Raw genomic sequence first — 27,991 nt, forward strand, 5'->3', positions numbered from 1 at the left:
AAGCTATTGCTTGAGATGGGATCTCTTGACCTTTTTGTCATCGTCATTGGCCTCCTCCTCTTCCTCCTCCTCTTCCTCCTCCTCCTCCTCTTCTCCTTCTCCTCCTCCTCCTCCTCCTCCACTTCCTCCTTCTCCTCCTTCTCCTCCTTCTCCTCCTCCTCCTCTTCTCCTTCTCCTTCTTCTTCTCCTCCTCTTCCTCCCCCTCGTCGTCGTCGTCGTCGTAGTCCTCCTCCTCCTCCTCCTCCTCCTCCTCCTCCTCCTCCTCCTCCTCCTCCTCCTCCTCCTCCTCCTCCTCCTCCTCCTCCTCCTTCTTCTTTTGTTGGGGTTGGTCTTGAATCTTCCTCCTCCTCATCTTTGTCTCTCAAGTAGCTAGAATTACAGGCATTAGGAACATGCGCTAAACCTTTTTCTTCCCTATAATATTATGTTAAGGGAACAGCATTGCCCTCAGTACTGTGTCTTATGAAATGTCTTGGCTTTAAGCATTAACAATTTTTTTTTACTATATGGAAAGCTTTGTGCTAAATTTTAGCTTTATATTTTACTTTAACTGCACAATTATTATCTAGACTGAGAATTCTGCTATCTTTATATCAGATTTAATCAAAGGCAGCATAGCATAGCTCTACTTTTCTGGGTTTAAAGCTTACTGTTGCCTGTTAGCTTTGTAGTTACTGGCCAGCTGCCCAACCTATCTAAACTCCTGTGTTTTCCTCATCTGTAAAATGGAGGGAAAGCAGTACCCGACTCAGGGCCTTGTGGCCACTTAAACATCTCCTCCTACCACCAATGTCCAGATTTAGTTCTATGCTAACCACAGAACAAGGCAGTTGGTAGGTGACAGTTGTAGAAAACTAAAGTAAGAACGCAAATGGTCAAACTTTCCAATCTTGGTGGTTCCTACTTTGTATAATAATAATTGATGTTCACAACTGGATGGCTAGTGGGTGAATCCTGGGCATTGTTCCCATTAGTGTGCTAATGTCTCTGGCTATGGGTGAATCTGGTTTGCAGCTCAGGCATGACACACAGACTGTGTGGTAGGAAGTGTTCTTGCTTCCTGTGACTGGTTCTTGTACTCTGAGCCACAGAGTGGTGGGACAACCTGTAACTGAAAGACTCCAAATGCAGTCACGTGTCTTAGGAAGCCTGGAGTCTTTGCTTGCATGAGCTGAAGCTATGAGCTGCTGTCAGCATTGATTAAGCTGGGCCGAATCCATGATGAGTGTTCTCTGATAACCCAAGGGTGAAAATGCTTTGTTCTGAGCTACCCAGGCGAGTAGTGAATGTAACAAAGGTTGACAGGAAAAATGGTTGCAGTGTGAAACTCTTTTTCCTGTCTAGAAGAGAAGGTGCTGTAAAACACATAACCTTCCTCTGTTTTCTCAGGGTGCACTCCAGATTTGAGAAGCTTACTATATTGAGTCCTTTGGCCCTGCTAGGATTTAGTTCTAAACTTCTAAGGAAAAGGTAGCATACCCATAAAGTGTGTGGCCTCTGTTTAACCTTGTTGCATTTAGAAATGCTCTGTGAGGACTTGGTCCTCATTCTAATGTCACTAGCAATTCATGATCTCAAACTACAAATATGATGATTTGCCTTTCAAGCCCATCATTCCGCTTTAGGCTCACCATCCTGATGGGGCTTATAGCTTATGTTTTCTTACAAGTGAGTAAGGCTATAGACTATGTAGGAGAGGGATGGAGGGGACAAGCATAAATGACCCGGTTAAGTAGGGAGGGGTACAAGGCAGTCTTCATATTGTTAAAGAAGTTACATTTCTTCTGCCATAGCCAGGCACCTGGAATTGTAGCTTATGTTGTGGTACCATTGAACTCAGAACCTGGACATGGTCCCTGAGCTTATTTTTGTTCAAAACTTGTGCTTTACCACTTGAGCTGCAGCTCCACTTTCAGCTTTTTGCTGGTTAATTAGAGATAAGCATCTTCATGGGCTTTCTTGTCTAAGTTGACTTCAAACTGTGATCCTCATATCTCAGCCTCTTAAGTAGTTAGAATTATAGGTGTGAGCCAAAGGTGCCCAGCCACTCAATATGTTTTGATGTCAGATTGTCATTGGTGAAAGTTCCAGGACCCTGCCTCTATTCCTCTCCCGGGCAATCACGTGTCTTACTGGTAGGGAGGGAGAAGACTCCTGTGTTTCCTCTGCCAGTCACTCCATGTGACATCAAGTTCAGCACATGAAGAGGGCAGTATGTGGCTTCACTCAGGAGCAGAGCAGCTCTGCTTTTGAACGTTTGGCATTTTAGCCCCTGCTGCAGATTACCTTCAAAAAATGGATGCTGTGATGACAAGAGATTTACATACAGACCACCCAACCAGGTGTTTCTTTGGTATATTTTAGCCTTGAGATTCAGTCTGTGCGAACTGCTCTTCATTGGCTGGTACTTGGTATGGAATCAAACCTCACCTACCATTGCTGAAGGGATTCTGAACTCGACACACCATAACTTCCCAGCCTATCTACAATCAGACCATGAGGGGGCATAACTAAGCCCTGCCTCCTCTGCTTTTCTTAGGAGCAAAACTCTCACATTGTTCTCTTCTACCCAGCCCCATTTCCTTATCCATATTAAAAAGATTCCTTGCAGAGGATTTGTAACGTGGTGTATCACTTCCCACAGATGTTCTACTAGGGAGAAGGAAAGTATCTCACCCTATTTGCAGCCCATCATGGATGTTTACATGCTCATGAGACACTGGACACTGGATGTCCACAGTGAAAGTGGAGGAACGCAGGACTGTTCAGGAGGGACAAGAATGATCCTGACATTCTGACTGGAGCTAAAGCCATAGACCACAGGGATTGAAAACAGAGGCCTGCACTTAACAAATCTGGTTTGGCACCACTTGCTCAGTAGAAATGATTCAGTTAGGAACCAGAAAGGCCGGTTTTGTTGATCTGGTACAGTGAACTGTAAGGTGAGCTGTGAGGAATGGGAATAGCTGTGATTTCTTTTAGACCCATACTTGAGGATTAGATTTGGTCTATGGTGTTTCTTAACAAATGTATTCAATGATTCTGTATGGCTATTTTTCATAGTGAAGGGTCATTTTCAAAGAGAAGCATTTTGTGTAGTGTTTTAAGGTATTGCAGCACTGGGGGCTTGAGAGCTTCCCACAAGCCTGAAGGTGTGGATTTTAAACAAGTGGTTGATAGGTTCTGGCAAAAGGAATAAGGAACCCCAAAGAGGAAGGGCTTCAGGGGAAGTAGAAGAGAGGCCCTTATCTATGGTGTGACCACTAAGCTCTCCCCCAAGTAGCCTCCATGCTGCAGGACGAATGCACCAATACTCACAGGGCTCTTCCATCAGGTAAGTCTTCTTACCTCTCTGAAGTAGAAAGGACAGGGTGAAACACAGAAGTTGTTACTCTCTGGGGAGGTCACACAGTCCTAGTCAGAGACTCATCTCCAAAACTAATAAGATGTATTTGACAGTGGTTTTACCTGTTTGTTTTTAAGTAGTAGATGCCTTTCTCATATGTGCAGTCCTGAAACTTACATAAGAAGTCTCATTACTCTGCCAGTACCAACAGAGTGCCCTCCTAAGTTTTCAAAAATTATTGGGAATCATCACCTACGGTGTCAATCTAGAAAGCTATAAACAGCTGCAGATGGCCAATCTCTGTGGACTTGTTTCCTTACCTTTCAGGCTCTTTCCATATTCATGTCCTATGGTTCCATTACTAATTTCTACTCCAACTAGTATTGTTCAGCTCCTCCTAGTGTAGCTAAATAATGATAGAATATGTTGGTATTTATCATATATGACTTGAAATACGAATGTCTACAAATCTATTCAATTTCCAACTACTAGACTGTGTGATTTTATTTGTCATTAAATAGTATCTGTCAAACTTCAGTGGGTGAAGCACCTGCATTTGATGTTTTCATTATTGAGTGAGCAAAGCCATGTGCATGCGTTGTGGATTTTGATCAATTACCTTCTTCAAGTTATTTATTTATTTATTTATTGTTGGTTGTGGGGCCTGAACTGTGGGCCTGGGCACTGTTCCTCAGCTCTTCAGCTCAAGGTTAGTACTCTACCATTTGAGACACAGCTCCTCTTCTGGCTTTTTCTGCTTATGTGGTGTGAGGAATCGAAGCTAGGGCCTCATGGATGCAAGGCAAGCACTCTACCACTGAGCCACCTTCCCAGCCCCTAAGTTATTTATTTTTAATTGAGAGTTTTAATTACAAAATAATTTCTGGTTGTTGGGGGAAAAGTAATAATTGAAATATAGAAGGTTCAAGTCTTGCCAGGCACTGGTGGCTAATGCCTGAAATCTTAGTTACTCAGGAGGCTGAGACTTGAAGATTGAGATCAAAGCCAGTTCAGGCAAAAATATCCTTAAGATTCTTATCTCCAGTTAACCAGATAAAAGGTGGAAGTAGAGCTGTAGCTCAAGTAATAGAGTACCAGCCTTGAGTGAGAAAGCTAAAAGACAATGCCTAGACCATGAAGTCAAGCCCTAGTACTGGGATGAAAATAAAAGTACCCATCTTTATATTTTCCTCAACCCAAATGTTGGGTTTAAAACGTTCCAGGATGTGCACATGAACACACCCATCTACATACATAAATATATGTATGTATTAACTATAATGTATTAGTGTGTAATATATACAAATATGTCTATATATATCAACCTACACACACACACACACACACACACATAAACACACACACATACACACACACACACAATGTAAAGAACTTATTTTTTTAACAAACTAAACTTTTTTCTCCTGAGTTTTGATCTAAGACTTCCCAATGACAGTAGGCATCTATACACTTTAATATCACCCTTTGATTTTATAAGGTTAATCCTTTGATTTTTAAGTCTGTCTGGTTATTGTTAAGGAAAGTGTGGACTAGAAGTTCCAACACTTGCTTGTACTTATTATAGAAAAATCAGATTATATAGATTAAAAGGAGAGAAAGCTAAATTTCTCTCTCTCTCTCTCTCTCTCTCTCTCTCTCTCTCTCTCTCTCTCTCTCTCTCTCTCTCTCTCTCTCTCTCTCTCTCTCTCTATCTATCTATCTATCTATTGGTCTTGGGGCTTGTACTGAGGGTCTGGGAACTTGCCCTGAGCTTTTGTTGCTCAAGGCTAGCAATCTACCACTTGACTCACATCTCTGCTTACAGCTTTTTGGTGGTTAACTGGAGATGACTTTCCTGACTGGGCTGACTTTGAACCACAATCCTTAGATCTCAGCCTACTGAGTAGCTAGAATTACAAGCGTGAACCACTGGTGCCTGGATAGGAACTAGTTCTTTTAAATATAATTTTATTGTTATTAAGGTGCTGTACAGAGGGGACTTATTTCACAAGTCAGGTAATGATTATAATTCTTTTTAGACAATTTTACCCCTTCCTCCACTTTCTTCCTGTTTCCCCCTTCCATCTCTGTCCACAAGCTGCATAGTTCACTTTCTACATAATATATCTGAATAGCATGATTGCATTTGTTCACCCTTCCTCTCTCCATTTCTGTGTCCCCCTTTCCCCTGCTAAAAAGACCCTCCCCACCCCACGCGCATGCACACACTCATGCAAACGCTCACATACTACAAAGACTAAAACAGACACCACCAACACCACCACCAAAACCCCATGTTTCCATTTCCTAATTTGTTTCAAAAACTAGTATTTTAAATATTCAGAGGAGTTACTTTTTTGGGTTCCTCCCCTGAGAGTAACCTCCTTTAGTCTGACTGTGTGCGAATGACTGGAGTCCTGCATAGGTTATCATGCCCAGTTGTATTTTAGATCTGACTTCCACATATGAGATAAAACATGCACCATGTGTCTCTCTGACCGTGGCGTACCTTGTTAACATGATTTGTTCTAGGTGTATTCATTTCTCTGAAAATGGCATAATTTTATTCTTTCTAATGAATGAGTAAAATTCTATTTTATACCATTTTTTTTTTTTTTTGCTCCACTCATCTATTGTAGGGCATCTGGGTCATTTGGGAACTCATTTTTAAAGACAGAAAAAAAATGTTTCAGCAAGATTATATTCCCATGTGAGAATTCCTGCACTAAAAGTAACATAACTTTTAATACACAAAATAAGAACTGACAAAATTACAAGGAAAGTTGGGTGCCAGTGGCTCACAACTGTAATCCTAGCTACTCAGGAGACTGAGATCTGAGGATTACAATTAAAAGCTATCCTGAGGGGCTGGGCAGGTAGCTCAGTGGTAGAGCGCTTGCCTTGCATGCATGAGGCCCTGGGTTCGATTCCTCAGCACCACATAAGCAAAAAGAAAAAAGCTGGAAGTGGTGCAGTGGCTCAAGTGGTAGAGCACTAGCCTTGAGCTGAAGAGCCCAGGCCTAGAGTTCAGGCCCCACATACCCAAAAAAAAAAAAAAAAAAAAAGCTATCCTGAATAGGAAAGTCCATGAGACCTTTGTTGCCAGTTAACCACCAAAAAGCTGGAAGTAGAGCTATGGCTCAAATAGTAGAGTGTTAGACTTGAGCAACATAGCTTTGGGACAGAGCCTAGGCCCTGAGTTCAAGCCCTAAGATTGGTGTGTACGCAGCACACACACACGCATACATTTCTAAATGGGACTTTTTCCTGTGGTTATCACTAAACATATCTCAAAAATAAATGAGTGAACAAGAGTATTAGAAATACATAGTTTTTAAATAAATTAGCCTGGTCTGAGAAACATGTTGATTGATACCTCCATCCAATAAATAGTGGCCATAATAATCTTCAGGCCACATGGATTTGACTTGAGGGAACCTCAAAAATTCCAAAGGTTTCTCTGCATGCACTCCAATTTGACTAGAAAGAAGTTGGGTAGAGGAGGCTGGAAAGGTAAGTCTGGGAGGAACTTGAATACTCGGGCAGAAGATTCTGCTGACCAACTTGGGGACAGGCACTATAGGAGTTTCCTGAGAAGGTGAATTTGTGATGAAGACCAACCACCACAAAAGTTAATGAGAAAAGAACAGGCTCCGCTTAAATCATGAGCTGGTGCAAAGTAAAGACCTGGAAGCTCACACTTGTGATCCTAGCTACTCAGGAGACTGAGATCTGAGAATCACAGTTCAAAGCCAGCTCAAGTAGTAAAGTCCCTAAGACTCTTATGTCCAGTTAACCAGCAAGAAACGCTGCAGGTGAAGGAGTAGGAGAACTGAGCCAGTATGGAACACATTGTGATGGAGCAGAACACTGCCTCAATCCAGGCTCATAGGGCAAAGTGAGACTTAATTCTAGAAAATCATTACTGCCATTTAAGTACATAGTTTAGCTTTGTGTATTGCTCTTGCACTTATTTGGGGCATACAGTTAGGACCAACTGCACTAGTAGCTTATACAAAGTTTTAAATTTGCTTCTGTAATTAGAATTAAGACAACTTTGGGAGTTTAGAATAACTGTTTCCACGTGTTTACGCATGTAAGAGCAATTGTAGTCTCCTTGTTTCTCCTTGCTCTACAGTTATGGAAAATGAAGCCCAGGAAGGTGACTCATGATGGATTGTGCTGAGTGCCATCTGTTCTGTTTCTTCATCTATGCCTTGCAGGGGTGCTGTGGTGCAAGTGCTATTTGCTTTCCTCTTTTGAGGATCAGGAAGCTGAGACTTAGAAGGCAGTTCCATGGAGGTACACACCTAAAATTCCAGTACTTGGGAGTCTCAGGTAGAAGGATCAAGACTTTGAAGCCAGCCTGCCTGTGCAACATAGTAAATTTCAGGCTAGCTTGGGCTCTATAGTAAGACCTTGTCTCAAAATAAATAAAAACAACTCTGGAAGCAGAGCTAGAAAGATCATGGTCCAAGGCATGTCTAGGGAAAATTTTAAGATAATTTAAGACAAAATATCTGAAAGACAAGGTAAAACAATCTGGAAAAAAAGCAAAAGTATAGGGCCAAGTGTGTGAGACCTTGAGTTTATTCTCTAGTACTAAAAAAAAAAATGGAGTAGGAGCAGTCAGGGTAGGGAAAGGGAATGGAGGAGAAGGGAAAGGAGAAGGAGGTAGAGGTGGAGGGAAAGTCACTAAGACTAAACTCAAGGATCAATCAAGAAAGTTCAGAATATATATTTCTTCATATTTCCATTTCTTGTTTAGGGAAAAGCTGACTTCTCATAAAGTCCCTAGTGTCTTAATTATGTATTTGTCATCTATGTCTGTCTCCCATAGTATTTGCTAGGTGTTCTAGATGACCATCATGAATCTCCATTCCGATTATGAGAGAAGACCAGATTTCAGCTGGCTCTTTTCAAGTGTATAAGCTTGAGTGACTCAAGTGGACTTAAGAACTATTTCTCAGAAGTGCCCTGAAGCATTTCCATGAAAGAGAGGGAGGGTATAAATCAGCCTTGTGAACTTTAAAATCAGGTCTGTTTCCCCTCTGAAATCATTTGTAATCCAGCTGACATCCTTTGTATTCATCATTTTTGGTCTCCATTGAAAATTAAGGAGGGATTTAACCCTCCTGTTTGATAGTGTCTGCAGATGTTTGAAACTTCATATTACATAAGTTATTCACCTGATAGCACATCATATTTAATCAACTCTTTACCTGCTCTATCCTGTTAGGGAAGGGAAGCAGAAGAATGCACACAAGAAATGCTCTTATTTTTAATCCACAGTCAAGCAGTTAGGCCATGTTCTTTTCAGGTTACATAAAACTTTTTTTTTGTCTTTTTCAAGTCCAAGGTCACTTTTTAATTGCAGAGGGAAAAATCATAACTTTACATCAGAGGATCCCTATAGACATCATATATTTTATGCGATGATTTGCTGAGAAAGACACAAGATCTCTTTTATGGTATTATTGCCAAAAATTCATTCTGGAATTAAACTATGAGGATGATCCCAAACTGAGAATCATTCTATGACCTTTTTAAACATGCAAAGTGATGAAAGGTCAACTGAAAGATAGTCTCAGCTTAAAGAAGACCAAGGAGATACCACATCAAAATGGAATATGGAATCATGAATAAGACCCTAGCCCAGAAAAGGCACATTAGCAGGACTAACAATCTGTAGTTAATCGTGACACAATGATAATTTCCTCATCTTGACAATTATACCATGGTTCACTTAAGATGTTAATGTTTGGGAAAGTTAGGTGAAGAACAGAGAGGAAATGTGTTAATTACTTTGACAGCTTTTTCTGTAACTCTGAAACTATTTTAAAATAAAAAGTAAAGAACATTTTTCAACTGTAATCACTCACCTTGAATATTACTCAGCCATCATCTGGTATTCCCCTAAAGCATTTATTCTTCTAGGCTCCTAGCTAATTATTTCATAGGCTCTTCTTTTTCTGTAACCCTCCCATAGCTGTAACAATGCTGAACTCCTACCCAGTTGCCCCAAGAGGAGGTGGGTCTCTACTGTTGTAACCTCATTCATTGAGAAAAGTAGAGGAATTTCTACAACCAAGTCTCCCAACACCAGTGTTTACTTCTATCCCAGTGCTGACAGTGTTCCTAGACATACTACAGAGTTCTTCCCCAACTTGGTATAGCCTCCTTACACTTCATCCTCTCTTAGCTATTCAGGAAATTTGTTCTGACACATCTTCAGATCTTCCCTTTGTCTCTGGCTTGGTAATATCTTTTCCATCAATCTCTGTCTTAATCTGCTTCACCTCTCCTCTCTCCCCGTCCCTTTTTTTTCTCCCTCCCCCTCCTTCTGCTCCCTCAGAAAATTTTTGTAACCATAGAGATAAGCTGTTATTTCTTCCATTTGAAAGGGAAAAAGAAACACCTCTAGATCCCACTTCCTTCTTCAGCCAGTTTTCTGTTAACACTTCCCTTCCTTTACAATCAATCTTCTGAAACTTATTTACAGTTGTTGTCTCCAATTTCTCCACTTTCATTCTTTTGGGGAGAACAATTCCAGTGGGACTTGGCTCCACTCTTCATCTACCATACTCATTGGTTGCTAGTGGCTTCTGTGTTTGTGCCTTCAGCAGTCAGTTTGCCCTCTCTTCAGAGGTCCTTCTTCTCTCCCCTAGGTCTGTCCTCACCCTCTCTTTCTTATCCCAGTCACCTGATTTATCTTCTGCTCCTCAGGAAGCTCTTTCTTCATGTCTTTGCAGGTTCCTGCTTATTTTCCTAACTTCCTTTTCTGTTGCAATGCTCTGGAGCCTAAAGCTTGGACTTCTCTTTATATTTATTCTGTGGATGATCTCATCCTACTTTGCAACCTTAACCAAATACGACTTATATGCTGATGGCTTCAAATTCTTTCTACAGTGTGGCTATCTATCCACCTTTATCTAACTGCCTATTCAACATCCCCTTGTTAGAAAACTAGAATACAAACTTCATAAGGAAGCCAAGTGTCAGTGACCCTCTCATGACTATAATCCTAGCTACTCAGGAGGTTGAGATCTGAGGATCAAAGTTCCAAGCTAGTCCAGGCAGAAAAGTCTGTTGAGACACTTATATCCAATTAGCCAGAAGTAAAGCTGTGATTCAAGTGGGAGAGGAGTAACCTTGAGGAGAAAAAAAAAAAAGAAATAAAAAGCTCAAGGACAGCACCCAGGCTCTCTGTTCCAGCCTCAGAGCCAGCAAAAACAAAATAAATAAAAATAAAAAAATCATTCATTCATTAATTCGATAAGGCCAAGGATTTCTGTCTGATTCATGCATTATTATAACCCCAGTGTTTCTCAGAGTATCTGAGACATAGTAAGTACTCAGCGTGTTGACAAGTATGGACATGCAACTTGACACTAGAACCTCAGTACAAAGTTTTGGGCAATGAACTGTGAACCAATGGAACCACCATGCCCTGTTTTAAGTATCAGTTCAACCTGATCTTTGAATGATATCAATTCCTAGCCTGCTGAATTAACCTTAGGCCTCCAATGTTTACCACACCAAAGATTCCCCCCTTGTTTCTAGGTGATGATGATACTTGCTGCTTGGGTTGATCCCATTTGAACCTTTGGCATGATTTGGTACTCACTTTTCAGTGTTTTTAATACTGTTACTGTTCACCCTCAAAGCACTCAGAAGAGTTCTTTTTATCACTATTGTTGTTGAGGAAATAATGTTCTCTCCTTGCATTCTCATCATTCAGATATGCTATGATAAAGCCAACAATAACTGGAAATCTGAAATGACTTCCAAGTTTCTAAGCAGACATAATAAACTTGCCATCAAACCTGAAGTTGTAAATGAGTGACTTCTGGGTGAAGCCATTACAGATGAGCCAACAGGACATTTGATTTATTTAAATTCTTCACCCATATTTCACAGACCAGGTATTTTCCACATGAAAATCTAGATCTGGAGAGAATGATGGGCAGGGTGACACTGATCAAGATGGTATTGCACACATCAATGGACATGTTAAATTGAAACCCTTTTGCACAACTCTTAGAAGTGTTGAAGAGTTGGCCTTGAAAATGACCAGCATGTTTTTTCCCTCAAGGCCTTCACACTTGTTCTTCTGCCTGGGATTCACTTAGCCTAGTATCTGCAGGCTCACTCCACTCTCCTCCTCCCAGCCTCTTTCCCCTCATGGTCTACTTATATGGTGCTTGAACACATGGAATTCTTTCTGCTGCTACCTTCTGAAAAGACCTGTTTTCTAGGGTATAGAAGTCCCGCCACTCATTTCTCTCAATTTTGTTTCCTGATTGGCTTCTGTGGATTTTAACCTTCATTCAAAATGGCACCGACTAGCATGGACAAATCTGTGTCTAGGAATTTTGCTCTCTCTTTGAACATTGAAAATATGAAAAATTGTAAGTTTAATAGATTAAGCATGCCTATCAAAATCACTTTTGAAGAGTGCATGTTTTATTTGTTCTAGGACTTTCATTTAAAAATTAAAATATTTAGCCTGGTGCCAGTGGCTCATGCCTATAATCCTAGCTACTTAGGAACCTCAATCTGAGGATTGAGGTTCAAAGCCAGCCCGAGAACCCTAAGACTCTTATCTCCAATAAACCACTCAGAAAATGGGAAGTGGTGCTATGCCTCAATGATAGATAGAGCACAACAACAACAAAAAAATTAAAACATTTTTAGAGTGGGGTGCCGGTGGCTTATGCTTACTATCCCAACTATTCAGAAGGCTGATGGGCTGGGAAGGTGGCTCAGTGGTAGAGTGCTTGCCTTGCATGCATGAGACCCTGGGTTCCATTCCTCAGCACAACATAAGCAGAAAAAAGCCGAAAGTGGTGCTATGGCTCAAGTGGTAGAGCGCTAGCCTTCAACTGAACAGCTGAGGGACAGCGCCCAGACCCAGAGTTCAGGCCTGGCCCCATGACCAACCAAAAAAAAAAAAAAAATTCAGAAGGCTGAGATCCGAGGATTACAGTTTGAAGCCAGCTTGGCAGGAAAGTCTGTGGAACTTTTATCTTCAATTAACCAGCCAAAAGTGGAGCTGTAGCTCAAGTGGTAGAGGTCTAGCCTTGAGCACAAAAAGTCAGGGACAGAACACCGTCCCTGAGTTCAAGCACCTGTACTGGCAGAAAAGAAAAATTAAAGCATATATATTTTTTGGGGGTGGGGGTTCAGTCGTGGGGCCTGAACTCTGGGCCTGGGCACTGTCCCTCAGCTCTTCAGCTAAAGGCTAGTGCTCTACCACTTGAGCCACAGTGCCACTTCCGGCTTTTTTCTTTTTGCTTATGTGGTGCTAAGGAATTGAACCCAGGGCCTCAGGCATGCAAGGCAAGTGCTCTACCACTGAGCCACCTTCCCAGCCCTAAAACATATTTTTTGACAAGCTAGATATGGTACAGAGTACCTGTAAACACTTAGAAGGCTGAGGCAGGTGGATTGGGAGTTCAAGACCAATATGTACAACATGCGACATAGCAAGACTATAACAAATACACACACACACACACACACACACACACACACACACACACACACAAATTCTCATTCATCCTTTGTTTTTCTTGGTTTAGGCAGGAAAAATAATAATGGAAATAAGATGAGAAGAATCCTTGTCCTGCTGTGAGCTTCCTTTGACATGTTCATAAAGAATTCGGAGGCTATTGGGCACTGGTGTTTCATGCCTGTAATCCCATCTACTCTGAAAGCTGAAATCTGAGGATTATGCTTCAAAGCTAGCCCAGGCAGGAAAGTTGGTGAGACTCACTTTTATCTCCAATTAAGCTCCAGAAAACTGGAAGTGGTGCTATAGCTAAAAGTACTAGTACACTAGCTTTGAGCATAAAGAGCTCAGGAACAGTGCCCAGGCCCCAAGTTCAAGCCTGCTGAGCACAAAACAAAACAAAATAAGACACAAAAAGGATTAAGAAGCCTTCAGAGGGCTGAAAATTTCTGCTGTGTAGAGCACTGACAAAGCCAGAAACACGCACTAGAGTTAAAAATATTATCATATGTTAAAGCTGTTAATAATTTATTTGAAAGAAAATATTCCTTTATTGGTTAGTGAACATATAGCCTTTATCTATAAAAAGTGCATATCCAAAAGACAACAGGAAAGTCAAATGGTTAATTGCCATTGAGATTCAACTCTGAATTCTGTGGATTGGAGGCAGTGAAGCAGGATGCAGAGTGCCACAGGTTTGATTATGAACTCTGGAAACCCAGGCGATTTCCTTGTCCGCAGCTGTATTCTCACTATCTGGTTGAGTACTTTGCAGAAACATGAGTGGCATGAGGAAAGGAGAGAATGAATTTTGATGTCATGGTCACTACAAGCAGAAGTGTTTTCAGATTTACTGGGCACTTCCTGGGGTGGGTTGTTTGTTTTTGATGGAAACAGGTTTTAACACATGGTGAATTGGAAGTGAGTTTTTCCTATTGCTGCCTGGCACAAGGGAACTTATTTTTAGCTCTGATTCCTTCCTTTGAGTATTGTTCTTCTCAAGATGGCCAAAAGATAAATCTCATGTACTTCCTTCTTTATGATATTTATCCTGTACTGAGTATATAGTAAAGCAGGAGTAAAACAGTCATTAATTCCAAAATTATTCCATGTCAGTAAATCCCTTCAGATGATTAAATTCACTCTTCTTTCTTCTTTTCTCAACTTAATTTTAGATGTCATTAAACTTCTGTTTATTTGCTTCTAAGTGCTTCCTCTTAGATAGTTAAACCTGTCCCCCAGTTCTAATTTTCTCTGTGTTCCTGAGACAGATCTATATCTTCTGCCCTAAGTGCTTACACTGTGGTCACATATCTTGTCTGTGCACAGACCAGGTTTCCTGAGCTATCTCCAGGGTTGCCTCAACCTTCTTGTGGTCCAGTGGACTTCATCTTTGCCTTGACTAAACGCCACAACTCTGTTCACAGGAGCAGTATGGCCTGAAGCCTTGGGATGAGGAATCTCAAATGTCATTGATGTATCTACCTCATAGGTGATAAGTGGACAGCCTGAACACCTCCTCTTAAGCTTGCCTCTTGCTCCCATAGACCATTGCCATGCTCTAACCTGGTAGTTATTGCCACATAGCATGGTCTTTGCCACAGTTTCCCAACCTGCTCGATTCCAGTTGCTTCTTGGTTGCATATTTTTTGCCACCAGGCTAAACTAAAATGATTGGTTTCATTTCATACTCTATTGATCAAATATTCTGTGACTTTTTAACCTATGTTGGTGTCCTCTTTACACTTTGTTATACATGGCAAAATAGCTGCTTAGTATGTAAGTACAAAGAATAATGGAAATACGGAAGCTGTGTTATATGAAATTGCTGAAGTTATGTTGACAATCCTTTGACCTAGTCTGTAGAAAATAAGAAGCTGGGGCCTGGGAAGGTGGTTCAGTGGTAGAGTGCTTGTCTTAAAAATAAGAAGCTGATTCATATTTCTATTTAAAGAATGGAGAACATGACCAGAAGCATTTTTAATTGTCTGTAACTAAGGAAGATAAAGATTCTTCCTCTGGAACTGAGCAAAGGTGGCTCATGCTTGTAATCCTAGGTATTTAGGAGGCTGAGATTTGAGGTGCCAAGCCAGCCCGGGCAGGATAGTCCATAAGACTCTTAACTATAATTCATCACGAATAATGTGGAAGTGGAACTATAGCTCCAGTAGTAGAGTGCACCAGCCTTGAGGAAGAAAAATAAAAGCTAAGGGACAGTGCCCAGGTCTTGAGTTCAAGCCCCCAAAACAACATTTTTTTTTTCCATTTGGAACTCAATTCCTTTTTTTAAAAAAATTGTGAAAGTACCGTACAGAGGGGTTGCAATTACATGGGCAAGATAACAAGTACATGTCTTATCAAACATTGTTGCCTCCTCTTTGTTTTCTCCTCCCCGCCTCCCCCTACCCGATCCTACCCCCTCCCCCACCAAAGCTGTAAAGTTCTGGAACTCAATTTCTTTACCCTAAGAGAAAGGAAATGTTTTTCATGTCCCAGTTTTTCTGATACTATTACATTTATTATATTGGTTTGGAGGAATGGCTCTGTGGCAGAGCACCTGCCTATCTAGCGAATCAAAGGCCCTGAGTTCAAACCAGAAGAAAAAAAAAGAATGATATTTTAAAGTACTCCACATAGGTTACCTTAATAGGTATAAAAATAAATCCTACTTGAGTCTAAATACAAAAGATTGAGTAAATTTGATAGCATAATTAAATATTTCAATTTATATGTAAATCACTGCTTACAAAATTCAGACTTAAGTTTGGCACCAAAGGGACCTCTCTGTATATCTCATTTATTCTTTGAAATAACTCGTTAATACAGGTGGCATTTTCTCCAATATATTTTAGCAAAATATTGTTAGTTTAGCTATGGGGAAAGGGAAATGCTTTACTCTGTATCTGTTAATATGCACTACAATCAGAATTAGTCTTTTAGATATTCTAGTTCCAGGACTTGCTTTTATCCTGTATCATGCTCTGTAACTGTTTTCCTTTCCACCAGTGGATTTCATTTCTCTTTTTATTTCGTGGCTTTGCATTCATGGAAGGATCATGGCTACATCTGTACTCTTCCACTGAAATATTTGATTCACACTTTAGCTTTCATTTTCTGCATATTTATTTTTAAAACTTTGCCCCTATATTTGAATCGTTGGTGAGTGAGAGAATCTCAAACATTGTTTCAGCAGCAACATATCTGTTTGCAGAATTAAAGTAAACGTAGTATTTCTAGCATGGGAGGCTCAGGCTAAGTGGCAGTCATTCATTCCCACCTGTGTTGGCGTCAATGACTGTGAGTGCAAATGAGTTGGAAAATGTCAGGGAGGGTCTAGGGAGTTGTTAAAAGTTACAGGTAGATGAATTTTCTACTTCTGAAATGACGGTAACCTGTATCCATTGCTGAATTTCACTTTTTTTTTTTTTTTTTTTTTTTTTTTTACCGCTTAGGAATACTGTAGACATAACGTTTTTATGTGCTTGACATTTTATAAAAATCAGATTTGCAGCTATGAACAGCCTTCCTTCTTTTATGATCTACCTGACAATAAACTATAATTAGCTTTTATTGCACTGTTATCAGAAAGGGATGGTAAAATTAGCATTTCACAGATGTAGCACCGACCTTCATTTGGCAGCTGCCTATGTAAATTCTCTGGAAGATATACGACACTTAAAGAGTAAGTCTTAAATTTATATTTTAAATACCCTATTACTTTCATTCTTTAGTTCAACTTTTAAATGTCATATTGTTTGTAGAATCAAATTGCCTTCCCCACTAATGAAATATGTATTGAATTTGTCTACATGCAATGCACTGTTTTAGGTGCTGTGGTAGGTGAATGGTAGGATGATGTTCAGTTAGGCAATGCATGCAACACTGCTTATGTCTTCTGGTCCTTCTAGCTGAAATGCCATTTATCATTCTCTCTTCCCTCTTATTTTCCTGGCTACCTTCTAAGCATTTTTTAAGCCCAAGTACTATCATCACCACCTTTTTTTTCATTGACTATACACAAAACACGTATATGTGTGTGTGTGATATGATGTTGTGATACGGTGTGACATGACACGTAAGTACTTTGTGTATGACTAAGTCAACCTAATTAAAATATCCATCACTTGACAGAATTTTTTGTAATGACAACACTGGAGAGCAATTTTGAAGTATATATTATTATTGACTGTAGTTACTACGCTTCTGTCTGTTATACAATAGATGCCTAGGACATATATATCCCTTCTGTCTAATGGAAATTTTGTATCATTTGACTTATATCTTTCCATAACCCCTACACCCCAGTATCTGGCTTCTATAAATTCGATTCTTCCAAAAGATTTTACGTGAGTGAGATTGTATAGTATTTGTGTTTCTGTGTTTGGCTTATCTCACTAAGCACAATGTCCTCTGCACTCATCCTTGTTTATGGATGAACAGAATTCCCTTCTCTTTTAAGGCTGAATGCTATTTTGTTGAGTGTATATGCTACATTTTTGTATCCACTAGTCTGCTGATTAATTCTTAGATTGATGGTAAAACTTGGCTATTGTGAATAGTAAACTTGGCTATTGTGAATAGTGCTGCAATATACATGGAGAGCAGGTCTCTCTTCAACATACTTATTTCATTTCCTTGGATTGCCATAAGTGGAGCCTTGAAATAATAGAGTAGCTCTTTTTCTAATTTTTGAGGAACATTCATACTGCTTTTCATAATGGTAATACAAACTTACATTTCCCAACATTAGTGGGCAAGAGTTCCTTTTTCTCTACGTTCTTTCCAGCACTCATCCTTTCTGTTTTTTCCCCCCCAAAGCCCAAAGGTGAAGCATTGTTTCATTGATATTATAGCTTCACACTTTCCAGTTTGCTATCCTTCCCCCGTCCTACTCTCCTGCCTTTTTGGTAGCATGTATCATGAGGTACTACAATTTTTGGAATATTTTGTAAACTCCCAGGTTGCAAATTCCTTGAGATTATGAGATTGAGTCTTCTAGTTTTGTTGTCTAAGGCTTTTACTCACATATAGTCTCAACAAGAGTTTGAGGAGGCATAAATAAAGATGTACAGTGATACAGACTAACAAAGTAAGGTAGCAGCAAAAATGTCAAGAATGGCTTATGAACAAGCACTATCAGTAAGAAAGATTGGTGGTCAAGGAAAGGTTCTTGATCAGGACCAGATTCATGATGGGTTTGTATTATTCTGGAACATTAGAAAGGAAGTGATGCATAATTTCAGATGCACACTTAGTGAGCAGGAGACTGATAAGAAGGAAGTGTACTTTCTGAAGAGTAATTTGGTAATGATATGCAGGCTGTATTGCGGAGGTAGGTAGGAAAACAGAAAAGCAGGAAGTTAATCCAAATGAGCTTATAAGTTTAAAAAAAAGCATAGTGGGAAAACATGAGGGGAAAATAACTGCAACTTAGATAATATGTGGTAATTAAGATGATAAGATCTGACTCAAGGAGTATTGGGGAGCCATCTGTGTTAGAAGCACAGTCCTGACTGAGTGAAGAGGAAGGCTGGTGTACAGGCAGCTGTTTAGCAGAGGAATGATGGGTTCGGGTTTTTTATTTTTTTCAGTCATGGGGCCCGAACTCTGGGTCTGGGCACTGTCCCTCAGCTCTTCAGCTCGATGCTAGTGCTCTACCACTAGAGCCACAGCACCACTTCTGGCTTTTCCTGCTTATGTGGTGCTGAGGAATTGAACCCAGGGCCTCATGCATGCAAAGCAAGCACTCTACCACTGTGCCACCTTCTTAGCCCCCATGGGTTCAGTTTTGGATACTTGAGGTGATGGGGAGATTTCTATCTAGAATTGTTCAGTATATATTTTTTAAATGTCTTATTAGTTTTTTTCCTTTTATTGCGTTTATTTTTGATATATTGTACCAAGAAATTGAACCCAGGGCTTCATGCATGCTAGGCAAACACTCTACCACTAAGCTACATTATTCTGCCCCTCATTGTACATTTAAATATCAGTATTCATGGAGGAGAGAATTTGGAAAAGGAAAGAATGATTGTTGCATAAATGTCAGGACTTTGAGGACTGAGGAGAAACATAGTTTCAGGAAAGCGGTAAGAAACAGAGTGTGTGGAAATGGATGAAATAAAGCAGACTTTCCTAAATTCATAATCATCTTCTCCAAATTCTCCCTGAGTTCCCTGCCCCATTGCGTGGCACCATTGTCCACTGCCCAGCTCACCATCTAGAAATGGGATCATCCTTGGTCCTTCTACTTCATTCAGCTTCCTTCTTGTATTATAGTAAAAGTAACCTTCTTGCACTGGCTGCCTATCAAGTGACCCTTGCATTTACCCCAAACCTGTGTGTCTTAGAGCCACTATCATCACGTTACCTCATACCCAGCTGGGGACCATGGCCTTGAAGATGGTTAGGTCTTCATTCTTACCACCCCTACTCCAGCCTTGCCATCTCATGTTTTTTTCTGTTCCTGGACCTTGAACTCTCAGAATGGGTGCTGTCCCTAAGCTCCTTTTGCTCAAGGTTAGCGCTCTAACACGAGAGCCATAGCTCCACTTCCTGCTTTTTCTGTGATTAATTGGAGATAAGAGTCTCTCAGACTTTCCTGCTTGGCCTGGCTTTGAATTGTAATCCTCAAATCTCAGCCTCCTGAATAGCTAGGATTATAGTCATGTGCCACCAGCACCCTGCCATCTCATTCTTTTTAAAACAAAGATCTAACTATGTCATTTTCATTTATGACTCTGTTATGAATTGTATCTCACCAAAAGTTGTTGAAACCCCAAACCCTAGTGCCTGTAGAGAAGACCTTATTTGTAAGTGAGGTCTTTGCAGATGATGGAGTCAAGATGAAGTTGTTAGGATGGGACTTAATCTAATTATGGTCTCCCTTTACAAGGGGAAATTTGGACAGAGAGATGTGTAGATGTTAGCAGAAATAAGAATGAGGTCTTTGTAAGCGAAAGATGACCAAGATTGCCCGAACATCTCCAAACCTAAACAAGATAAGTATGGAAGAAGTGATCAATCAATCTCTCATAACTCTCAAATGGAATCAATTTGCAAACCACTTCTCTCTGACTTCTAGCTTTCAGAGCTATGAGACAATACTTTTTGTTAATTTTTATTTTTGTTTAGTTGCTTGAGACAGTATCTCACCATGTAGCCCCGTCTGGCCTCAAACTTGCATACCTGCTTTGTCATAAAAAATGAGCATTCCGACAAAGAGTTTTCAGCTATTACTGTGATGGAATAGAAGTACCTGTCCCCACAAAAACTCATGTTATAGTTTAGTCATCACTGTAACAGTATCAGGAGGTGGGACCTTTAGGAAGGAGTAATGACATTGGTCAAAAGGGAGTTCAGCCTGTTTTGTTCTTTGCCCTCCCACCTTCCTCCTCACCAGATGCTATCAGCTCTGTACTGGACTTCCCACTGCAGATTTGGAAGCCAATAGAACTTACAAATTATAATCTGTGCCATGCTGTTGTAGAAGTACAAAATAAAGTGAAGACATAAGTTTAAGCAACAAAGGCAGAAATAAGACATTCAATAGGAAGTGTTGAAAATTCTGACAGTGGAACAGGAAGGCTAGGAGACAGAAACTAGAAGGGAAAAAGGAGAAATTATAACATCGGTCCAGGAGGGACAATATTCAAATAAATGTGATGCCATGGAGATAGAACAGAGAAAATGATTGAAAGGGTGTGTGAGAGAGAAAGAGATAGACAGACAGACAGACAGAAACACACACACACACACACACACACACACACACACACACATACACACACACACACAGAGAAATGAAAGACTAAAAGAGAGTACCTATCCAGTGGATGAGAACAGACCCACACAAAGATATATCATCCAAACACCAGGTAGGCATGAAGGAAAAAAAAATCCAAATAATGTCCAGAAAGGAAAATAAATGGCACACCAGGGATCATAAGTCAGAAAGTCATCAGACTTTTGAACAGCATGGACAGGATTAATTCTTTCAAAATTTGGAGAGAAAATGACTCCCAGTGTGTACTTTTAAGAACAGGAATAGACTATATGTCTATTTTCCCAGCTACAAAACCTGTAAAAAATATTTATGTCCCATCCATTCTTAGGAACCTAGTAGAGGATGTGCTTACTAAAACAAGGAAGTAAACTAAGAAAGTGGAAGGCGTGTGGTTCAGAAATTGGAGATCTGGTCCAGAGGGCCAAGAAGGGGCTTCTCATGATGACAATGAGGGGACATACTGGTGACAGGAGGAACCGCTCCAAGGAGCAAAAGAGGAATGGTCCATGGCTCACACCTGTAATCCTAGCTACTCAGGAGGCTGAGATCTGGGAGGATCTCAGTTCAAAGCCAGCTTGGGCAGGAAAGGCTATAAGAGTCTCATCTCCACTGAACCAACAAAATAACGGAAGCAGAGCTGTGGCTCAAGTGGTAGAGCACTAACCTTGAGCCAAAAAGCTCAGGGATAGTGCCTAGGCCCTGAGTTCAAGCCCCAGGACTGGCACAAAATAACAACAAACAACAACAACAACAAAAAGCATACACTGATACCTTGATCTTTTTTTTGTATTTTATCTCTGATAGAGAGTTTAATATAGCCAGGCACTGGTGGCTCATGCCTGTAATCCTAGCTACTCACGAGGCTGGGATCTGAGAATCCCAGTTCAAAGCCAGCCCGGGCAGGAAAGTCTGTGAGACTCTTATTTCCAATTTAACCACCAGAAAACTGGAGGTGGTGCTGTGGCTCAAATGGTAGAGTACTAGCCTTGAGCTGAAGAGCTCAGGGACAGTGCCCAGGCCCAGAGTTCAAGCACCATGACTAAAGAGAAAAAAATAGAAAGAAAGAGTTTAGTACAGTATTCATAATAAGTACATGGAGGTCATCAAATGAAAAAAATATACAAAAATTGTGTACAACTTAACTCGGCATGAATATCATGGTATCATTGTAAAAACATGAATATTGATTTAACTGAAAAGGGCTCAACAGAGGAATGTGGAAAGTATGGGGATATAGGCCATTCTGTGAAGGGTTTATAAAGGAATACATTGTCTGCAGAGAACCTAAAAACAATAACAACACCCAGAGTCACTCCTCTTCAGTTTATTACCACAATACACAAGCCATTTGAAACACAGTGATAAGATATCCCTCTCTGTGAAAGTCTGAGTAAGGCATGAGCAATTTCCTGCAGCTAGATAGACTGACACCACTGAGGCAGAAAAAGAGATGAAGGTTGCAGGAGGAAGGGTAGACTTGAATAGTGAAATCCCGGATGTGGTTGAGGGGGTGATGGGAGGCTGAGATAGAGTTAGCAACCTATTCATGCTAAGGTAGGAAAGAAGCGCTCCCATCAATTGGACAGTGATAAGCTACACCCTGTTTGATGGGTTTTGTCTCTAATTCGACACTGTCTAGAATCGTAAATCTTTTTGATTTTTATTAATTAAAACTGACTGCGGATGCTAACCATGTCTTCACACAGCCCCTGTCATCACGGCTTCCCGCTCATGCAGGTTTATTCGCCCTCTCTGATATTCATAGCATTTTGTTCACTCCCATGTTTTTCTCTCACCAAACTTCTTATTCCCTTTGAGGTCAGTGTTTATCTCTTTTCTCTCAGTCATCAGTTATGAGAATCTCTCACACCCTGGTAGAACTGTTGCAACACTATGTTCAGCTTTTCTTTGTAGCTTGCTTGGGTCTGCACAGGACCAGGCTCTAGTAGGTACAGAATGCTGCTGCTTCCTGCCTACCAAGTAAAAGAAATACAGATCTGTTCCCTTCAATGAAACATGACTGTTACACTTCACTTCCTCTGGTTCTAGGTTGTGAAACCAGACTGGGGAGATTCACCCTCAACCTCATAGTCCACCTTTAAAATGATCAAGGGACCTTCCGTGGAGCCCTGCTGCAGAGCCCACGGTGAGGACGGTTCCCACCAGAGTGGAAGCTCCTAGCAGGCTGCTGTTCTGTGGTGTGATCAGTCCTGTAAGAACAATGCACACCATGTTCTTGTATCCTGAAAGTACTTAGGTGCAAATTTCTAGTTGGAAGTAATTATACAATGAAGAAAACAGGATCCCTTTCGTTTTGCAGTGTTACTTGGGGGAATCACAAGAGGGCTGGCAGTTCTCTGAAAAACTATTTCTAGATTGTTCTCTAGAGTCATTTCTAGAATCTTGCTCCAAGGACTCCTGTTAGACTCTGTGAGCATCAGACTAAGAAAGAAATCAGCATACCATGATCAAGTGGAGGAGAGAGGCTGATTAATTTGCTAATTGAGATCAGACACAAGAATTTTCTAGAGAAATCAAAGAAGCAAAGTAATTCTAAGGGGGACCCCCGATGAGTAGAATTTTACTAATACAACTTGATAGGGTTCATGGCTTCTAACAATATGTGATCAGACATCTTTACCTCATCACCTGACCTGGGAGATATCATCCATCTTCATTGCTGAACCCATAGTTACTGCTGGGCCACACTGGCTCCAGGCACTGTGCAGCATACACTGAATATTTATTTAGTCAACAGAACCCAGGGTGCTCCACAATCTTCACATCCAATTCGAGCACTTGGGCTTTTCCACTTGGAGGTAAGAATGTGCGCTCAAGATAAGCAAATGGCGTTTGGATCTGGAATGGAGCTTTTATAAAATGTACATTCGGGAAAAAAGATCTGGTTTGAATAAAAGAATTAAGCTGCCCAATTAACAATAGCTGCTTGTGTGATCTGCTGCCCTTTATAGAAAACATCTAAATAATTGATATCTTGAATTGGGTTAAAGAGATCGTTAACGCAAAGGTATTCTATAAATAAAAGGATGCGTAAATAAGAGAGTAACCTTTTCAGATCCTTCTCTTAAAGAGATTGTGTGTATACATGTGTGTGTGTGTGTGTGTGTGTGTGTTGTTGTTGTTGTTGTTGTGTTGTTAGGAGACTTAAGAGGCTTTTGGCTGGACAAGTGGAGCTCTCTTAAGGAAAGTCCTATTTGTCTCAGGTGTACTGCCACCTTTTCCTAAGCTTTCTCACTGGCAATGACTAATTTGTTTATCCCTGCTGAAGTGACCAGGCACCTGGCCTTGGCTTTTGCAAATAGAGTGAGACAAAAAACGTCCAGGTAGGAGGCTGACCTTCCCTTGGGATCTGTCATCATCAGAAAGGTTTAAGTGGCCGAGGGCCTACTTAGAGACAGCTGGGAGAGACATGGAAGGAAAGAGATCGAAAACTGCTTATAAATAAGAGGAAGTGGCTAGAGGCATCTGAATTTCAGTGTGACCTGCTCTGTCAGGTGATTGTTTTAAGTGGGAGGGGACATGAAGAAAAAAAAAAGTTAAGTGAAATGTCCTTATAAAGACAAAATCTATTTCTTTCCTGCCTGATGATTTGTCATTCTAGTCACTTCCTGCCTTGTGACCACACACCGGGGCTTGACAAAGCTGTTCTGCAGATCAGAAAGAAAGGAGTTTCTGGTCACATACCAGCTCAACTGAGGACCGAGTTTCTACAAGGTAAACTTTTTGGGTGTCTATTTGTCTTTTCTAAGTGTGTTGGGCTCTGTTTCCCGGGGTTGTGGGTTTAGCCTTGAGGGGACGGAAGATGTGTGCACCTGTCACCCATGCGTGCTCTGCCTCCTCTGACTGCTGAAACCCGGCAGCTGCCCTGTGGGACTGTCTGGGGTGGAGTCCCCTCTGCTCTCCTAGCTGGGTTCTTAACTTACCTTCAGTTATCAGCCTTCCAAAACTAGTATTCTTTTTTATTTTTCCTTTTTAAACCAAACTATGATCTGCATTATGCCTATTGCTTTAAGTCAGGAAAGCTGTTTACTGTGATTTTTTTTTTTTGCCTACTTTAAAATGTCTTCAGGAAAGTGCATATCGATCACTTAGATTGTGGTGCTTTAATGGGGCAGTTTAATTTTAGCTTCTGTGGTTCTGTTTCTCTACAGAACTTCTCCATAATACTTTAGTGGATACATTAACTTCTTGGGTCATATGTTCCTGAATGTGATACTATTATTTTTAAGTGAATTGGGGTGCCAAGGGTTTTTTAATGAGTATACTTAATGACCACATGGAATTAGAGGTCTCCTCCATTTATCTTCTAAAACAAAAGAAGCTTGTGTTTCTTGATGGTACTGTATTTTTAGGATTAGCTGAGTTATTTGTCAATGCTTATGGCCATATAATTAGATTTCCTCAGTTAAATTCTTCAGGAAAACCTTGTGTCTACAAAGGAAATTCTTTTAAACTTTGTGGAAGCATATGAAAGATTTGAATCATGTAGTATCAGTTACAAATTCAAATTTGAAGCATTTTACGACATATACTACCAGCTTTTATTTATATATCATTAATTTATTTATCTATCATCATGACATAGTTTTAAGAACCATTGACAGATGATGAAATTATCCAGACTGAGATTGGATACAATAGTCAGTGTGCTCACCAAAATCCACTGTTTCTCAGTCAAGTATTAGCAATTTATTTTCTATGATTACTCCTCAAAACAACTTTGTAAAAACAAAACAAAACAAAAAAACCTCTTACTGAACAACAACAACAGAGTGGCTTTTCCATTGGCAGCTTGATTTCTTGCTCACCAAGAATTGTTATAATTGGTTTCTATTAAGTAAAATTATTCAGATAGGTCTGTATGGGCAAATTTGAATGGAAGTTACCATTTATCTATCAATGTGAAATTCTAGAAGTTGCAAAGTGTGAGATCTCGCCCAAATCATTTAATACTAGCAAAAATGTGGGAGCCTAATGGACTAGAATATATACTGTTTTAAGTAAAACTAATGATGAGAATAAAATGATCAGGGTGTGAAGGATGAAATAGGAATTAAAAATAATAACTTTATATTGACCTGGTTACGCTACAGCATCGACCAAGTATCCATTCCTCTTTCTTCTTGCTCATGTCCAAGGACATCAGAGAGGATTTTTGGGATCTTTTCCTCAGAAGAAGTACTGCTGAGGTAGAATTGAATGGAATGGTATTTATAGCAATCTCAGGGAGGCTTTTCTGTGTAGCATTTAAATTTTCATCTCCTAGCTGAATGCTGGTGGCTTACACCTGTAATCTTAGCTACTTAGGAAGAAAGCTGAGATCTGAGGATTGCAGTTCAAAGCCAGCCTGGACAAGAAAATTTCATGAGACTCTAATCTCTGGTTAACTACCAAAAATTCAGAAATGTAGCTATGGCTCCAAGTGCAAAAAAGCCTTGGGCAAAAAAAACAAAAAAGCTCAGGGATAGCACTCAGATCTTGAATTCACACACATACAAATCATCTCTTTTTGTAAATCAAATTATGCCCCATAACAATCAGGGATAGAGGACAAAATTTAAGTATTTTAGCTTGTTTTAAACTTCTGTGGCTAAGTGCTTTGAGGAAGGCATCATCAACAAGTAAAGCCTCATTTGGATGTCTGTATTTAAACTAGAGAGGACAGGAAGAGAACTTTTGAACCAAGCACGTTCTGACCTTCCTAACAGAAAATGGCTCCCTGGGGCTGGGAAGGTGGCTCAGTGGTAGAGCGCTTGCCTTGCATGCATGAGGCCCTGGGTTCAATTCCTCAGCACCACATAAGCAAAAAGAAAAAAGCCGGAAGTGGCGCAGTGGCTCAAGTGGTAGAGCGCTAGCCTTGAGCTGAAGAGCTGAGGGACAGTGCCCAGGCCCAGAGTTCAGGCCCCATGACCAGACCCCCCCAAAAAAACAAAAAACAGAAAATGGCTCCCTGTCTGCTTAGCACCTACACACATCCTCCTGAAAGTTTCAACCATCTTTATATGACTTATAAAAACCTCATACCATTTAATGCTATGCCCATATTTTTTTATACTGCATTGTCTTGGTAATGGTGACAAGACAAAATCTGCAGGTGGACACAAAAGTTGTATAGACTTAATGTTTTGTCAAGTTGGTTGAGTTTGTGGATGCAGTGCTCAGGGACATGAAGTTGACTGCCATAATAACACTTTGTGTGTATGTGTGGCCACTTTGGATGCCTGACCTCTTAACTACCATTAGAGATCAGAGATAGGCTTAGATGTTCAGAGATGCCCCAAGGTTACAAGCAGTGGAGGCAGGGCAGTAGGTGGCCAGGACCCAAGCTCTGTGCTTCCTCTGTCCAACAGAGCCCTTAGGTACCGTATGCTGACTGCTATGGGGATTATAGGAGTTCATGACTAAATCTGACCAAATGCTTCCAAGTTTTGAGACAGAGAAAGAGGAAGACAGAGAAAGCAAAAGATAAAGAGAAAAAAAAAGAAGAAACTTGCAATAATCCAGACATACTTTTTTTTTTTTTTACCATTTATTACTGTAGACTTCATATTTTCTATTAATTAATGCACAGTTTTGCTGGGAAGTTTGAGCCTTCACAGTCTTGCCTCAACCCACTTCCTCAACCTCATTTCTTGTCACTTCCTTCTGCTCTAGCTCTTACATACACCCCATCTCCTCCCCCACCAGCCCGCCCATATTCTGGGTGCACCAGACCACAAGCCACCAGAAAGTTCCATGTTCTTTCACTCCTTTTCTCTCCAACTGTTTCTTTAATGTACCTTCTTTATTCATTACATTACTGGTTGGTTTTCAAAATTCATGTTAAGAATTGTGCCCCCTAATTATCTATTAACTGTTGTGTTTGTATATTTGCTTGATGCATTACTTTTCTTTATTTTAATCTTAAAGCATAGCATTGATCCTATTGTATTAATTGCTAATCTTTATTTGCTGACACATTTGAGTTTCTCTCTCTCTCCAGGCACATATGATGTGCTAATGATGTTTATCAAAACACATATTTGTTCTCAAATTTTCTAAAAATCAATTTCTGATATACACATGGAAGTCTTTGATTTCCCTCTCGAGCGTGGTATTTACTGAATTCTCATGGTGATTGCTGAGAGAGAAGATAGAATGATAGCCTAATGTTTTGTGTCTATCACTCTTCATCTCTGTTAAAGCCCCATTCTTTCATTATAGCCTCAAAACTGCAAGTAGAGCTTGACCACAAGAAATTTCAGAAAGAATATAATGATTTTATCCTATAAGAAAAATTATAATCTCATTTCAGCCTAAATACACTCATAGAACTAAACTTTAG

General features: G+C 40.3%; 1 protein-coding gene across 2 annotated transcripts in view; it reads left to right on the forward strand.

Moving 5' to 3' along the window:
• Lcp1 (lymphocyte cytosolic protein 1) overlaps positions 1-27,991 on the forward strand; it is a 78,015-nt gene that overhangs the window by 3,586 nt on the left and 46,438 nt on the right. Inside the window, exon 2 of one of the 2 annotated variants that reach the window (XM_070003226.1) lies at positions 24,269-24,381. The gene's annotated coding sequence lies outside the window, so the exon portion shown is untranslated. Of the gene's footprint in view, positions 1-23,984; positions 24,382-27,991 lie in introns of those variants that run through there. The other variant, XM_070003227.1, reaches the window with a different exon arrangement.

This window comes from Dipodomys merriami, unplaced genomic scaffold (assembly GCF_024711535.1).
Source record: "Dipodomys merriami isolate MVZ:Mamm:240054 unplaced genomic scaffold, mDipMer1.0.p SCAF_6, whole genome shotgun sequence".
Taxonomy (NCBI): Eukaryota; Metazoa; Chordata; class Mammalia; order Rodentia; family Heteromyidae; genus Dipodomys; species Dipodomys merriami.